Genomic DNA, 15,272 nt, shown 5'->3' on the forward strand with positions numbered 1-15,272 from the left:
TTTCGTCTGAGCACAGCTCCATGGAAGGGGAGACTGACAACCCTTATAAGGGGGCCTCATGATGTAGTTTCATAAGTATGATGGCTCTCTCCGTACTCTGTTGGCATGCAGCTTCTGTGGGTAGCAGTGTCTCGTGTGTTCCACTGACACCCACATCCTCGAGCTAAAAGGGTTTCACTCCACAGATCTCTAATATCAACTGCACATAGATTAATATGAGTGCATGTGAGTACATCTTATTTTAAGAGATGACTCTTCATGAGTCTAATACAGGCATCCCCAAACTTCAGCCCTCCAGATGTTTTGGACTACAATTCCCATCATCCCTGACCACTGGTCCTGTTAGCTAGGGATCATGGGAGTTGTAGGCCAAAACATCTGGAGGGCCGCAGTTTGAGGATGCCTGCTCTAATAGTTTCCCCACAGCTCCCAGGCCTAGCACTACACTGATTTCTTTTCCCTGTGAATGGTTTTGCAGTGAAGAATACAATCTCAAGGAAGCCAAATGCCCCTACCTCCATGACATCCACCCTGGCCATAGATTTCTTAAAGGTTGATAACTTCTTCAACACGTAATCCTAGCCAATCAGTGATTTTGTTTGTTTGTTTGTTTGTTTGTTTGTTTAGCATATTTCCATACCACTTTGTTAACTAGAATTCTCAAAGCTGCTAAGAAATCACAAGAGATACACCAAGAACTACATCACTACATATATATATATATATATATATATATATATATATATATATATATATATATATATATATATATATTATATCCAAAACAACCAAGCTCCACTGGAGTTATTGAAAATTGTGGGCAGGGCAGGCAAACCCCTGTTACTGTCTTTGCTTGCCTGCCTGCCTCCTTCTCTCCCTCCCTCCCACCCCTTCATTTTCTTTTCCAGCAGATTTTTTATTCCAGGTTGAGGGCCATTTTCAAAACCCAATGCTTTGCATATGAATTGTTCCTTTAAACATGTATGGGTCGAGAATCTGTTCTTTATATTCCTACCACGGCTGCAACTCTGGGAAACGCTCATTAAACTGATCTATATGGTAAAAACAGGAGAATCGTGCCATATGTGATGGCCTGACAGTTTCATAAGACATAAATCTAGTAATTAATGAGTGAAGTGTTCTATGCTCTGCATGTTGTAACTTAATAATAACCTTCTCTAATACCATATAGCTTCCCTGTATCATCTGGTAAATCTAGCTCAAACGAGATCAAAACATCACACTATTGGCAACATGTATCCTGGCCAAACCAAACCGAAAAGAAAAAGAGAAGGAGGAAATATGAGGAGAAAAGAACTTCAGCTTGGAATGTAATAGAAACCTCTTCCTTATGCTGAGAACTGTGATTTTATTCTGAACTTTTAAATATACAAAGCAGGTATTCCTTCACAAAGCCTAGACAACTGGCATTGGTGTGTGTGTGTGTGTGTGTGTGTGTGTGTGTGTGTGTGTAAAGAGAGATTATTAATTATTATTATTATTATTTCCATGTTGCCCTTCATCTGAATATAACAGGGTGGTTTACAATATAGAAACAGAAAAATAATACCATAACAATGGACGAAACATTAACACTCGCCTCCCAACACACACAGTTTAAAAGGCTATAGATTCTTAATTAGCCAAAGGCCTGGGAATGTTTTTGCCTGGCTCCTCAATACATGTAATGAAGGTGCCAAACTAGCCTCCCTAGAGAGAGCATTCCACAAATAGAGCCACCACAGAAAAGACTTGATCTCATGTTGCCACCCTCTGGACCTCTTGTGGAGCTGGCAACACGAAGAAGGACCTCAGATTATGATTGCCAGTGCAGTCAGGCCAGGATTGGTGCCATATGCACAAACCCTCTTGCCTGGTGAGCAGACTCACTGCTGAATTCTGCACCAGGTGAAGTCCCCAAACTGTCCTCAGAGGCAGCCCCACGTATAACATGTTGCAGTAATCTAACCTAGAGGTTAGTGTAGAAGACAGAGGTTAAGCCATCCCTATGGGTGAGGTGACTTCCAGGCAGCCTACTTATTTAACACTCACCCCAATTTATTTGTCGGGAGATGAGTTGATGCATCAAAGCAAGTTTTACCCTACAATTTCCAGCATGTTTCCCCCATCACTTGCCTTATCACAAAAAGCTCCATCTTTTGCAGAAATCGGTTTGTTAGTCAAGACCTCTAAATCAATATTTCTTTCTCTATATACATACCACTCTTTCACAAAGAGATAGCGTATGGTGTCATGGTTAGAATGCCAGACTAGGAGACTAGGGTTCCCAGTCCCACTCAGCTATGACGCTCACAGGGTGACCTGTCTCTTAGCCTTGCTGAGTTTTTGTGAGGATAATATAGGGAAGACGTCAACCATGTACACTACTCTTAAGCTCCTTGAAGGAAAGGTGGGATATAAATGTAAGAAACATGCCTCATACTACAGAACACCCTTCCAATAGAGAACCAGGCAGCACAAGATGACTGACCTCTGGTTGAGTCCAGTCAGGCCTCTGGAAAAGGATGGCAAGCAAAGACAATGACTAAGTACCGTGAGTCAAATGGGAAGTAGAAAGAGATGCTGAAGTAATATTCTTGGGAAAGGGAGCTGTTAAAGGAACTATTTATCACCATCAAGCGGAGAGAGAATGAAGTTCAAAACTCTGGTACTGTTTATCTGAAGGGTATGGAGCCAGAGCCAGAGGCAAAGCCAGATTTAGGGCCGTGAGGATGGTTCCTCCGCCCAGGATGCCAAGATGAGGGGGCACTAAATATGCCACAACTCTGACGTGGTGCACTTGAGTGCATGCGTAGCACAGAAGGCGAGAGGGAGGAGGGCATGAAAAGAAGAGATATGGTGGGGCAAATGTTGTCCTTGCTCAGGGTCCCATATGACCAAAGTCCACCCCTGATGTGGCCCACTCATAAGAAGCTTATATATGCACCAATTCAGAATTGCCAGGCAAGTCCCCCTATTTGACAAACCATTAGCACTGTGGATCCAACTGCCCCATTCTCCATGCAAAATAATGTGTGCCAACAGGGAAAGTAGAATTCATCCCTTAATTAGCTGGTGGTTCAGGTACAAGATCAAAGTCTCCCATGAAGCCTAAATGAAAAGAGGTAAATTAATGCAGGCATGGGTTTGGGGTTTTTTAATGTAGTATTTCCAGACAGGTTCCAACCTGGTAATAAGCAACCATAAGGGAGGTGGAGGTCAGCTGCCTCAGTCAGCTCCCTCCTAGGGTTGCCAAGTGACCAAGGCGAACGGGGCACAATGAGCCCTTCTTGCTCCTCTGCCAGAGGTCTGATATGAAGGAAGCCTGGGTTTATGCTTCAACCACTAGCACATAGAGCCTTTAACACATCTGCTAGTGATCCACCCATGTCTTTAAAGTGAAATGTGGGGTGGAGTCTGCAAATGCCCATGTCCCAGTTCATTCAAAACATTTGGTGTGTTGAGACACAGTCCAGTCCCAGGGTTGGGGCTAAACACATGGGGAAGGATAGGCTCGAAAATGGGATAAAAATAAAAATTAAAATCCAACAATTTTCAAAACATGCTCACTCAATTTAAGGAAGCAGAACTTCTTTCTGCAAGGGGGGAGGAGCCAATGTCTGATGAACTAAAGAATAACAATTATTTATGTATTTCATAAACTTTATACAATGCGTGGGGGGGGGAGCTTGAAGTGGTTTTGAAAATATGAAAATGCCAGTTAACTGGAAGAAAGGATTCTGAAAAGTTCTTTAAAGTAGTGGGGGAAGTGATCACACCCAATGAAGAGTTGGTACCACTGGGCACTTGTCAAGTGTCCCCCACCCCTTGGAGAGATCACTACTCTGCCTCATTTCCCTTCTGTTTACCTTGAGATAGGAAGGAGCCAAAAGCAGCAATGTTTTTAAAGAAGCCAGTGTAGCTGGCAGGTGCTGCTGGTGACAGCTGGTGTTTTAATCCCCCCCCCCAAGTGACCCCATTGTAAAGCCCCTACAGGGTAACTATGTGGGGTCCCAAGAGGCAATGGGGATGGATAAAATGCTGGGGACCAGCACCAATGTTTCACTCGTTGGCTGCTCTCACCTTTTTGCTACTGCCGGGCTGTTAGCTCACCTATCACAAGAGGAGGAGAGCTGAGCTACTTTTACCTGGGGTGCCTACCCATCAGAGTCATTCCTCCATCACTGATGGTGCCACCTAAGCAATGGGCAGGTGTGCTGGCTCCTCCAGTACTGCTATCCCTACCTGGGAAGGAGGAGGCCAAGGGTCTCATCAAATCCAGCAACAGCTGTGAAAGCAGTGGCAATTTTCTGCATTCGTTATGAACAGCCGTTATTCCCTTCCTTTCCAAGACACCTTTTTATAAACTTCTTCATGAATCTGACTTTCACAAAGGCAAATGTGTGTTTTAAAAAAACTCATACAGAAGTTCTGCTTTGTGGGGGAGTAATTAGAAGCACTCCTAAAGAAATTACCTGTCAACCTTCTTTTCACTGGGAAACTGGGGGAAGTCAATCATGTAAGACATGTGAATATAAAATTATCATAATAATAATGTTTGTCCCGTGGACAGCTGTGAAGCCTTATTTAACTCTAAGCAAAAATAGCCTCATCCGCCCCATATCTCTGTTTGCTTATCTGCAATGTAAGCAACTCATTTTTATGTCCATGTTTGCCTTTAAAGCAGCATGTGAAGCAAAAGCTTGCTTTTAAAAAAACCATTCAAAGCTTTTGATCTGTGTCTCTCAGCGTCTTTCAGTTCAAGTCCCAATATGCATTCTGAGTGACTGAGTGGTTTTTAATTTATGTATGTGTGCTGGTAAAAGGGGTGGATGAATCCCAGTTTAGATTTCTCTCCATTTCTCTTTTTTTCCCCAATCGTAAATTCATTTTGCCCCATTTCCTCATCAGTTTGTAATTTTAAAAGAAAATGCTGGTGGCAACTTGCCCGTATCACACTCTCAGTGGCTTCGTGTAGATATGAAAAATAGCATTCAAGGCTATTTAATATCCACCCTCTCACACCATGAACCATGCTCTGGACCCAAACAATCAAACTCCCTCTGCTCCATTTAATAAGCCAGGATGAAAGGGCACGTCTGTGGGTGTATCGTTGCCAACACCTTATCCACACCTGCTGACTGCTTAAACTGAAGCCTATCCCACAACACATTGCTATGGCACTGGATACATCATCTGGAATTGCAATAACTGTAGATTCTCATGTTGTACCTACTGAGGTGAGTCCAAAGTTGAGCATCTTGAGCCAAGGTCACTCCAACTTTATAATCAAAATGTGTAGCCACTTGGTCACAGCAGGTCCTTGACTGCTCCAGAGGTCCCACCACCACAACCACCACCACATTGTATATTGTATCTCCACAAAAGTCCTGCAACAAAGGCGGTGAGATTTACCCAAGGCCAACCATGTGAGCTTCATGGCCAAGCAGACTTTTAAAGCTGGATTTCTCTCTTCAAAACTCAACGTTCTAACCATCATGACACACTGATTCTCATCATGGTATAGTTGGAAATTATTCAGAATGCAGAAGTCAGCAGAACTTGATAGGCTTTGTGGTTCCATGTAAGAAAATACAGAACTAAATTTGAATACTGAGGTACGCAGAAAATTAAGAAAGAATAGCAGCATTTGTTCTGGAGATAGAACAAAGGCGGTGTTGGTTTTTTCTTTTTTAAAAAAAGCCATTGGCTATGAGCCAATAAAGCAGCCTGCAACTGGAGCTTCTGCAGAATCAGATGACAAAAGGAAAGAAATGTATATGATCACAAAACTCTGTCATAGCTGGCTATTGATGCCTTCCGTGCGCACACTTGGGATTCTAGATCATGGGCAGTGAAATCCATGTAGAAATCCCTGGTGACTTTAAGGCCCTGAATTTGCGTAAATCCTCAGTGCCACCTTTTCATTCTTTATCAGATCCAGATGGGAAAAAACAAATAGTTTAATCTGATATAGGTACCCCTGACCATTAGGTCCAGTCGCGGACGAACCTGGGGATGTGGCCCTCATCTCACTCTATAGAACGAGGGAGCCAGTGTTTGTCCGCAGACAGCTTCCAGGTCATGTGGTCAGCATGACTAAGCCACTTCTGGCGAACCAGAGCAGCGCACAGAAACAGCGTTTACCTTCCCACCTATTTATCTACTTGCACTTTGACGTGCTTTAGAATTGCTAGATGGGCAGGAGCTGGGACCGAGCAACGGGAGCTCACCCCGTCGCAGGGATTCGAACCGCCGACCTTCTGATTGGCAAGCCCTAGGCTCTGTGGTTTAGACCACAGTGCCACCCGCGTCCCTGATAGATATAGAGTAGGGTAATAAAAACACGGTTAACTCATTTTGAAGGCTTTTTTTATAATAATAAATAAACAACCTAAACTTTTCTATAAAGTACATAGTCTGCTTAATGGCACCCTGTCCTTTTAATTCCCCCACTGCTATGCTATTATGGTACACTCTCATTAGAACATTAATAGGATCATGCAAGTTTTATGTGAGTCTTCAGAGCTCTAGGCCACATGAGAGTCACGTTGCAAGTTACATATATCAGTTAATTACGTCCCCTTTAGCCACATTGAAAGCCTTCCTGTAGTTTATCTTATCCTTCTACAGTATAGTTGAGTTCATTTGAATCAGGCAGAGAATTTTCAATATTCAGAAACTAATTTAATGAATGTTGGGCCTGTAAATGCAGAATGCTAGTTTTTAAGATTACTGTATGGATGACTTTGGTGTTATCTGACCTGATTTTTAGTTCAGGGAGCTAAAAATTAAATCTTACTAATGAATATGCTTCTTCGTATAATCAGGACATGATAATTTATGAATGGTCCTACTGATCTTCCTTTAAACAACACATTATACATGAAATTATGCTAGTCCAAATCCCCCAAAGACCTTGAAAGTAGACACAAAGTCAGGTCCAGTCCAGTCCAGTAAATGTGCTAGTCCAAGATGCAGCAAGATGGAACACAAAATAGAGACAGGCAAAATCTCCTTGTACTGTACTGGCTCTATTCAGAATCATCTTGGTACAATGTTTAGAAGTAGCTTGTCTGTTTTCTGACCGTACCCATAATGTTTGGTACGTACATGCAGTTCCTGTCGTGAGCCATCATATTGCTCATTGGGAATTGTAATTCACTTTCCCCTATCCACCAGGCATGGGTAGAGAGGTGCTTGGAAGTTCAATTGCTCCATTTGAAAGTAAATACACCCAGAAACAAGGCAAGGTTTTTAATTAGGACAGTGGAGAGGAGTAACCGCCACACAAAAGGTAAGCAAGTAATAATCAACAATAGTTTCATCAAATATAAATTGGTGTATGACACCACAGTGTAGCAAAACTAAAAAGGAAGGCACATTTCTTCAAAAAAATTGAATTTTCTGGAAGGCTTTTATTGATTCCTGGAAAAATAAGTTACTGTGATGAGTCAGGCATACACTACCAGCTGTGTCTTGCAGGGAATATGCTGAAAGGTATCCAACTTGTTATTTATACCGGGGTAGCTGCCATGAAGTCCACTTAACTCATTCACTGGGCCTGCTGCAGAGTTATGAGGGTTTCTTGTGCCTAGGACAGCCCTTAAATCCACCAAATACCTGGGTTTGACAATATGATTCTCATGCACCTCCTCTTAAAGGAGTTACAGCATAACTGAGAAGTTATGTGGTACACAGATGCTTTTTAAAAATAAAATAAGTAATGCATCTCAGGTGTCACAAATCAAAATAGCTGGAAAATATATAAATTGAGGGAGACCCCCTTTTTTCCTCTTGCTAGACAACAAAACTCAGAGCTTATGTGTTGGTTGGCTGTGGGTGTATGACTGAAGACAGTGTCTCTGGGCATCAACATAGAGTTAAGAAGAGAGGAAGCACTAGCTTTTTGTTACAGGCACATTATCTGGAAGCTGTTTGTTAAACAGGTTGTAATATTGATTTTGTCTGGAAATGGACTCTTGGAACGTATCTATTTTTATACTAACAATGTTTCTTTTCTTCTTTTTAATGGAAGCTGGAACCTAAGAAAATATCTTATTCCAGGTCAAACTATTTGTCCAGGCTTCCTCAACCTCAGCCCTCCAGATATTTTGAGACTACAATTTCCATCATCCCTGCCCACTGGTCCTGCTAGCTAGGGATCATGGGAGTTGTAGGCCAAAGGTAAGCAGTGTGGTGCACTCCAGGCATTGTTGAACTACAACTCCCATCAGCTGCAGCTAACGTGGCCAAAGGCCAAGGTTGATGGGGGTTGTATTTTAACATCTGGAAAGCACCACATTGGATACCCCAGATCTAGCCTATCTAGACTACTCTGGCTACCAACAGGTCCCCAGGCTTCCTAGCAGAGGACTATATCACCTGCAATCTGAGCCCTTTGACTGGAGACACCAGGGAGAAGCAACTGATGCCTTCTGCATTCAAAGCATGTGCTCTGGCTTTGGATTCTTCGACTGCCCGAACCCTGAGCTTGAATACACAGAATCTTATTTGCATTCTCAGCAGGAGAGAGAACTTCTGGGAAGAAACTGCAGGCATAGCAAATTGTAATACAGCAAACATTACAAAATGAAGAAGTGTCCATACCGAAGAAGGCGATGACGCACTTGGGTGACATCATCGCTTTCTCTCTGCCACGGTTTTCTCCGACATAAGCAGGAAAAGCAGAAGTCTGATAACAGTGAAGGGAACCAACAGTTATGGGGGTCATCGGAGTCTCCATCACTTCCAGTCAATTATTCACAATGTGCAGGAGAACAGACCAAAGTGCAATCTGGTGCAACATCCTGTTTCCCCACAGTGGCTATCCAGATGTCTCTGGGAAGCTCCCAAGCCCAGTATGGAGACAATAGGCTTTTCCTGTTTTGCTCAACGGCAACTGGTACTCAGTAGTTCATTGTCTCTGAAAGGCTGCATAAAGCCACCATGTCTAGTAGCCACTGAGAGCTCTAGCCATTCCTAACCCTCCTTTAAAACCATCTGAGCTATTGGCTCTCACCACATCTTTTGATGGCAAATTCCAGAAATAAACCAGGCATTGTACAAAGCAGTACTTTCTTTTGGTCTTTTCCGCGTGTTCTGTCAATCAGCTTCACTGGATCACCCTGGGGGGTCCAGTGAGAGGGAAACAAGCATTCTGTTCACAACATGCATATGATCTCTGACCACAAGGTCTAACCTTGCTAGCCTTTTGCAGCGCTGGATTTAAGGCAGTGTGGACAGTCTTCCCGCACAGGGCGCCCAGCAGAGGAGGGCAAACTATTGAGACAATCCATTTGGTAGAGCCAAACTTTGGCCTCACACAGAACACCATATTACAAAAGATTACCAAAGTCTGCCCCTGCCTTTCCATTTAAAATTCGAAAACAGATTTTGTTCCTTGTGTTCCTGGTGACAATGGACAGTCAAAAGTTGACTGAAATGACACTGGTACTGTAGTTCTGGACAAAGAGGGAGGTGTTGCAATCTGACTTTGCCAATATTTCTTTTTTTTCCTATCACCAACCTCAGAGGTAGCCTGAACATTTTGGGCTACAACTTCCAGCAGTCCCAGCTAGAACTGCCAATGGTTGGGAATAATGGGAGTTGTAGTCCACAACATCTGAAGAGCACCACATTGACTACCCTTAACAAACCCAGAAATATAAGATCTCATTCATTACAACTTTTGCATAACATTTCAGGAACTATTTTATAACCATGCCATAATCTATGTAAGAGTTCAGGCCAGTTGTTTTAGGCAGATGACAAAGCATCTCTGTATGGTATCCATTGGTAGGCATTTCTGAGTTATTGCAACTCACAAAAGTTCTCATAATAATTAAGACGAGTTCTTTCTTATTCAGGACATGTATACAGTCCTGCATAATTATCCAGTCAAATGTTGCTAGGAATAGCTACTCACCAGCTAAAACATGGTTTGAGTTCAACATGTGGTTTACTTATTCCATCCAAACTCAACAAAGTGTGTCATTGTAATCTTTCCCTTCCACTTCCCCTTTTGTTTCTAAAAATGTAGAAACAAAAAAGCAATGCTCAGATAAGATGTCTTATCTGGCTCTGATACTTTCCTCATGTTTCTGTTTTGTAGCCAGCATTAAAGCACCCTCTTTCTGGAAAAAAAGGCTTCTTGCACTAAATTCCTTTCAATCAGCAACTTGCACTGTATTATCGGATGTGATCTAAAAACTGGAGCACACAGAGAGACAGCGCTGAAAATTAGAATAAATGGCAGCCACTATAGAATCAAACAGAGGTTTCCTTCCAAGAACTGGTAGGATTCTTACCCCGAGTGTTTTAGTACAAATCATCTTGGCTGTGAGAGCCAGAAGACTGCTCCCTGCCTTGCCTAGGCCTGACTGACTCCAGTTACAAAAGCCAAGGCTACTGAGCAGCCAGGGACCATCTTGGTTGACTTAGTGCAAACCCAGGTCATTGAGCCTGAGCTTCTACAACCATTGCCTGCCATGAACCATCATTGGCAGGATTGGAGCAGCAGATATGTTCTATGCTTTATTCTCTTGTTAACTATGCTGTTTTAAATGTGCATTTTATATTTGACTTCTTTTAGTAATGTTTTATTTTGAAATATTTTAGGTAATATTTTAGCTTCCTGTTAATTATGCTGCTTTGAATGTATATTTTATATTTGACTTTCTTCAGTAATGTTTTATTCTGGATTTTTTCAGCTGATGTTTTAATATAAACTGCAAACTGCTTTGATTCCCCCCCCAAAAAATAAATAAATAAATAAATAAATAAATAAATAATATTTAGAAGGTTCTTTTCATAAAAGCATAAAGGAAAGAAATGGAACTAGAGATCTCCTTTGAAATCAAAACTTATTTGCTGAAATCTGTAACTGTTGGTCATGATACAGCATTTGGAAGATAAATGTTTCAGCTATTTTTTGTGATTTAAAGTTGAATAAAATTATTTAGATTTTAAGCCTACAAGCATCATCTGCATTAAAATACTTTTATTTGAAATGACATGTTACGATAATTATCATTATCATTTTTTTTATCATAATCACCCTTGAGTTCCAGTTCAGGATATTTGGCAATGCTATATATGAGGGATGGAGGAGGTTTCTGGGAACCTCTTGTTCATGATCAGCAAGCTCTGTTTGCAAAGAATCACTTTAATATCCCAGTTCTCCCTTTGAAAAGATGTCCTTACCTGCCGCGTATCTGAGGCCACACACGACAGGTATAAGGGAGGTTAATATGGCTTTGAATGGCATCACAGGCAAAATTAGGACCCTTGATAGACCTATTTAGGCCTCTGGGCCAGATGGCTTCCCCAACCCTGTGATAAAGAGAATCAACTTAAACCTCACCAAACACATGACAAACCACCCAGTGGAAAATAATGATCTTTCATGTCCATGGTGGCTAGAGATGTATCACAGCTTACTTACTGGATTTTCTGTGTTAAGAACAAGAACGGCGTCCACACTCAGTTTCCTCTCACGAATGCAGGGGTAGGTGGGGAATCACTGAGATGAGGCCTTATTAAACATTCCTCAGACAAAGGTAAAGAATGGACCTTGAAAAGTCAAGGTGCATTTTGCTACACAATACTTATGGCTCATGAAAGAATTGCGCTCTAAACATCTGACTTTTTATTCTATCTTCTGCCTCAGTGTTCTGTAAAAAGAAAAGGGGGGGAGCCTCAGAATCTCTGAGCTCATTCATTCCATTTATCCCTACATCTTTGCTCCTTTCAGTTGCCTCCTCAAAGAAATTACATCAAGAGACCTCCCCTGGACAGCACTGTCGAACTTCTTTGAACAATGAAATTTCAATCTGTCACACACAAAGCCAGATGCATCCTCCGCACCAGTGTCCTGGTAGAGAAATAAGAGCAACTGCCCAGCCAGAACAATAGAATACTTTCCCGTTCTAGGAGATCGGCTGTCTCATTATACAATTGCGAATAACAATAATCCCTAATGGTCTCATGGGTGACATTTTTCTTTCCTTATCAGCACTGCTGCATACACCAGTGCTTGATAACACCCCCGGAATAAAGAAAACAACGCCCACCACGCTGTCTATGTAGAAGTAAAAATGATGTGTTTATTGAAAAGAGAATCAGCTGGTGTGTTTTTGAGATATATATATATTACAAAACCTTTTCAGAAAGCTTATTTCCCCACTGCAACTTTATGGTGCAACCCAATGAATTGTTGTGCAGAGGCTCCAGGCAGGTCTCATGATGAGGCATCAGTGTATTGATGCCGGCAAAAGATGACAACTTATCCCCAGCTGTACCATGCAAGGGCAATGCTGCTCAGATTAGAGCAGGAAGGAGGAAAGAGGTGGATGGTCCCATCTGGTTTAAATCCGCAGTTCTTTATGGGCCCTGATGGCTTGTAGAAGCTGTGGAAATAAATTACGAGAGCACTATTTATGTCTAGTCATAGATCTGTTTATTGAGATATAAGTAGCTTCTCCAAAATGTAAATTACAATAATAAATTCAACCATGAAACATAGGGAAGAATTCAACATAGCACTAAGTTTAAATCCCTTAGCAGTGTACTGATTGCAGAATGACTTGTGTTAGTGCAAGAGAAGGCACAGGAAGCCAACATGGTTCTCATGACTGGTTGCGCAACAGATTTCTGTAGCCCCAGTATTTCCCTTTGCACAACCTGTTCTCTCTCTCTCTCTTGCTTCTTTTTTTCCTTATGTTGTATTTCATTGGGTTACAATCTGGATTCCACAGAATCCTACAGAATTCAAATTGTGTGTTCTGCACAGACATGTCATGGACCACTGGAATGAAACGTGGGTCCGTACACCACAACCTGGAAACCCTGGCCTTAGAGGGCTCCAGAAGGTGGCAACACAAGAATGAGTCTTTCCCCCGGTGGCTCCCAAGGAGGTTTACCTGGAAACTCCTTTACATATCTTTAGACATCAGGGTAAAACATTTCTCTTTAACCAGGCATTTAGCTGATTAAAATTCTATGGCTTTTTAGAGGGGTGAGGTTATTGGTTTGTTTTTGTTTTATTATGTATTTTGTATTCTCGTTTTGTATTTTACTGTTGTGAACCACCCTGGGATCTTTGATAAAGGGTGGTATACAAATTATTATTATTATTATTATTATTATTATTATTATTATTATTATTAGGTCTTGATTATGACACTAAATCTTTACTTTATTTAACCTTGCCATGCAAATTAAAGCAAATGTCCCCCCCCCCAAGCTGACCTCTCAGAGGATGATCATTCTGCATTAAATAATCTGAGAATTCACCATGCTGGTTTCACTATGCTGCAAATCCATATCACACTGGTAAGGGACAAATTATCTCACTATCAGTGAATCCTGGGCACGTTTACTCATAAGTCAATGCCATTTAATTAGCATGTGAGTAAAGGGTTGCAGTTCAGGAAAACTATGTGGAAACATAATTTTGGTGCTGCTATGAAAAGCACTTTGTGTGAATATTGTCATGGAGAAAGTATACTATACCCTCTATTAAAAAGACAGTGTTATATGAAAAGAAAGCCATTCTGAAAAGATAAAGAACTAAAGGGTAGTTCCTGAAATACATCTTGGCACCATTTCTTGGAGGAGTTGTTTCGTTGTTCTGAAACCAATTACATACCTCAAGAGCATCATTGCCAAAGAGATTCTATGAATTATGCAGCAATCCTCATCTATAGGAACAAATAGAAAACCTGATAGCTCTGGAATAAGGCTTTACAATGCCCATGGTATTTGCATATGAAAAACTTGCAGATTAAGCTTTAAGCACTGTTCGTTGCCCACATAATTTCATTCCCCTTTTATGCTTTTCCTCTGGAGAAAGTGTTTATTACATGGACGGGAGGAACCACTGTCCTAAAGTGCTTGGGGCTGCTTTCATAGCATTAGAAGCTGCGAGGAGGAGGAGGAGGAGGAAGAAGAATTTGGATTTGATATCCCACTTTATCACTGATCTAAGGAGTCTCAAAGCAGCTAACAATCCCTTCCTCTCCCACAACAAACACTTTGTGAGGTGAGGCTGAGAGACTTCAAAGAAGTGTGACTAGCCCAAGGTCACCCAGCAGCTGTATGTGGAGGAGCGGGGAATCAAACCCGGTTCACCAGATTACGAGTCCACTGTTCCTAACACTACACCACACTGGCTCTCACTGGAGCAAGACATTCCTAACACTAGGTGAGCTACTTGAGCCAACAGACCTCCTACCATAGTTCATTACAGGCCTAATTTCATAAGGATACATGGATATAATGACATTTTAGAGTTTGAAAGGTAAGAGCTCTCATTGCCCACAAGATGAAATGTAATGATTGTTTATGGTCCCCAACAGACAAACTGGAGCACTTCAACAAACCCCCCCCCCCAAACACCAACACACACACACACACACTCAAACAAACAACAACAACAACAAGAAAGTATCATCCTTCTCAGTCACTGCCCTTTCCCATGTAGAGTGGGGAGAAAAGCTGTGATCACAGTGGTACTTGCCTCCAATCCTCCCCCCCCCCAAAAAAACTTCTTGCAGTCTGAAGAGCAAGCCCTTCCTTGTGTTAACATCTGCTGACATCCATGGCAGATACCTCTGAGCACCTGATAGATTTGGCTGAACCACTTTAGAGAACATTATTCTGCTGGGAGTCTGACAGGCTTTGAAGAAGCAAAACGTGGCTGACATACCTTGAAGGTCACTAGAGTGCCAAGCTGACCTACATGCTCCAGAAGAGAAGGCGAGAGCACTCAGGAGCAATCATGCTGATGGCTCTACATATCTCATCATTCCACCAGAAAGTCCCCCAGAGCATCCATCAGAGAATCCATCCATTACAGAATCCATCAGATTCTGTAAGTCTCCAAAGAAAGACCATCTCAACAAGGCCCCTACCACTGCAGTCTGAAGTAGCTTCATCCACCCCAAACATATAGAACAAAAAGTATTGCTGAAGCAGAAGCCACAGGCGCTGCTGATAAAAGACAGAGGAGTGGGATCAGGAGAAAAAGTGTCAGCTCCACCTATTCTGACTTCTGGCTCCAGTACAGTTTGCTGCCGTGCCGCCACCAAGTCCAAAGGGGAGCAACCACCACTGATGCAGCTGAATTTCTACCCAAACTAAGAGTCCCCAGGCCCCACTCCTTGCTCTGCCAGCAGAAAGTCACTTTGTGGCAAATCCAGGCCATTGAAACCAAACTCCAACAGCCGACAAGTCGCCCTGAACCACCATTGACAGCAAAAGCAGCAGAT

At 42.1% G+C, this 15,272-nt stretch overlaps 1 long non-coding RNA gene across 1 annotated transcript in view; it reads right to left on the reverse strand.

Moving 5' to 3' along the window:
• The window catches only part of LOC148684593 (uncharacterized), a 178,013-nt gene extending 163,687 nt beyond the window's left edge, over positions 1-14,326 (reverse strand). Inside the window, exon 1 of the long non-coding RNA XR_015945940.1 lies at positions 5,427-14,326. This is a non-coding gene — a long non-coding RNA (uncharacterized LOC148684593). The remainder of the gene's footprint in view (positions 1-5,426) is intronic.
• Positions 14,327-15,272: the final 946 nt, after the last annotated feature.

This window comes from Zootoca vivipara, chromosome 9 (genome assembly GCF_965207765.1).
Source record: "Zootoca vivipara chromosome 9, rZooViv2.hap1.1, whole genome shotgun sequence".
Lineage (NCBI taxonomy): Eukaryota > Metazoa > Chordata > Lepidosauria > Squamata > Lacertidae > Zootoca > Zootoca vivipara.